Here is a 2,500-nt window from a genome sequence, read left to right as displayed (position 1 = left end):
ATATTTTGACATAACGTCATTTTAAGCTGTGTGCTGGATCTAGTTCTAATCTAAGCACGACGGCATTCAGAACAAGACATTTAAAGGTCAAATCCAACAGTTATCCCAGAAGATCTTGATGTTTTTTTGTCTTGCAAGTCACACTACAGTACATGGCCAAACGTATGTGGATACCTGAGCATCACACCTATATGTGTGCCACGTACTTGTCTAGAATGCCTTTGTATGCTTTTTGTAACCTGTTGCAGCCGGACAATTCTCCTGTGCACAAAGCAAGGTCCATAAGGACAAGGTTGAAGTGGAAGAACTTGCGTAGCCTGCATGGAACCCTGACATTAACCATCCTAAACACCTTTGGAATGAACCTAAACTCCAACTTCATGCCAGGCCTTTCTGCCAGATGTCAGTGTCTGTTTCCTTGTGCTCTTGTGGCAGAATGAACACAAATCCCCACAGCCAGCTCCATTATTCAGCAGAAAGAGTAAGCAGCAAAGTGGGGACCAACTCTTTTAAGACAAACCCATGGATTTGTAAAGTATTGTGTTTTCAATAGTCCAGTGTCTACATACCTTCGGCCGTGTAGTATGTAGAAAATAGGACATGGTACATATTTGACCCTGATCCATGATACATACTGTTTAGTACTAGAGTTAAAAGTACTGATTGGTTTCTAAACTCTTACATATTTACCCCCCTACCAATTTCCACCACCAGTAACCTTGAAGCCTCCAAACACAACTTTTTGTTGCATCACAGCCTACTGTAACACACTTGCACACCCATTTCAGCAAATATGAGTACACAGACACCTATGACTGGCAGCCGTGATTGACAGAAAAGAGAAAGAGAGAGAATACGCCACACTTCCCACCCCTCCCACTGTGGCATCACCGAAAGACTCCGGGTTCGAACCGTCTGAGGGCTACTGTACTGTACGCTGTTGAATCAACAAAGCCACAGCCGTCTACGGTCAGGAGCCAAGGGAGTGAAACTGGCATTGCCCTCTGGGTAAACTCTTTTCTGTTGCACCAGTTAGGAACCTTGACCAGGATGAACTATAATCACGTTATTTAGTCCATAAGGAAGTCGACTAGATCTGGGACTCTGGGACTTTACTCGCTGTTAATTTGATTGAATTTTATTATTCGTTCTTCACAGTGTTCACAACAGCATCAGAAAATAAATAATTAAAATGAATGAAACCTATAGAGAGAATTTTTTTTTTTTTTTGTGTGTAAATCCCAAGTGAGTATTTGGCCGTAAACGTTGTTGACAGTCAATTTTATTTCGTAATCTACTCCCCGAGATAGAAGATTTGTGCTTTACAAGGACTGCGCATAAACATCTACAAATTATCTAGATGATACACTTCCAAGAAATAATGACTCGAGGCTCAGCAGGAAAAAGAACAGCGTGCTCCCATCCTCGTGATCCAAGTGTTAAATCATTCTCATAGTCATTTCACTGCCATTACAGGTAACAACATCTGGACAGATGTGAACAGGGAAAGTGAAGCTTTCACGCTATACATTAGCTCACATGATTTTAAGACAGGAAGAGTTCACCTCACTTTTTTATTGTACAAATCTTGAGCAAATGTGAGCAAAACCGTGCTTCGATGGGTTTTATTGACATCTACAGTACGATCCAGGTTTAAAACCTGCAAAGCTGAAAATCCGAATGCTCCGAATGTTTACGACTTTTGCCAACTTTTTACAGAAGTTCCGACTGAACTAAATTTAAACTTAGGAAGATACAAAAACTTGTCAACAAGAAACCAGAAAAGTGCAAAGACCCTTTACCGTGCTGACACTTAGCATTGCTTAGATTACATCATAAGAATTGCACAACGATCTCATTGCATTCTCAACCTTTCACCAAAGCAAACCTTTGTGGGCAGAGTTTGCAAGTTCTTCCTGTGCTTCTGGGGTTTCCAGGTACTCTGGTTTCCTCCCTTAGTTCAGTGACCAAACACTGTGTGAGTGGTACACTCTCTCTCACTCATTTTCTACCACTTATCCGAACAACCTCAGGTCACGGGGAGCCTGTGCCTATCTCAGGCGTCATCGGGCATCAAGGCAGGATACACCCTGGACGGAGTGCCAACCCATCGCAGGGCACACACACACACTTTCATTCACTCACGCAATCACACGCTACGGACAATTTATCCAGAGATGCCAATCAACCTACCATGCAGGTCTTTGGACCGGGGGAGGAAACCGGAGTACCCGGAGGAAACCCCCGAGGCACGGGGAGAACATGCAAACTCCACACACACACAAGGCGGAGGCGGGAATCGAACCCCCAACCCTGGAGGTGTGAGGCGAACGTGCTAACCACTAAGCCACCGTGACCCCCATGTGAATGTGTGTGTGATTGTCCCTAGTTCCCTGGATCCCCTGGGATAGACTCAAGGTTCATGTGATCCTGTGTAGGATAAAGGCTACAGAAAATCAATGGATGGATAGATGGATGGACAGACAGATGGAAGTAAGGA

General features: G+C 43.9%; 1 protein-coding gene across 2 annotated transcripts in view; it reads right to left on the bottom strand.

Annotated features, from left to right (window-relative positions):
• Positions 1-2,500, bottom strand: part of epha6 (eph receptor A6) — a 160,862-nt gene that overhangs the window by 135,346 nt on the left and 23,016 nt on the right. The window lies entirely within an intron of this gene.

This window comes from Tachysurus vachellii, chromosome 24 (genome assembly GCF_030014155.1).
Source record: "Tachysurus vachellii isolate PV-2020 chromosome 24, HZAU_Pvac_v1, whole genome shotgun sequence".
Taxonomy (NCBI): Eukaryota; Metazoa; Chordata; class Actinopteri; order Siluriformes; family Bagridae; genus Tachysurus; species Tachysurus vachellii.
Note: the sequence above shows the minus strand (reverse complement) of the source record. Positions and strands in the feature narration are given on the sequence as shown.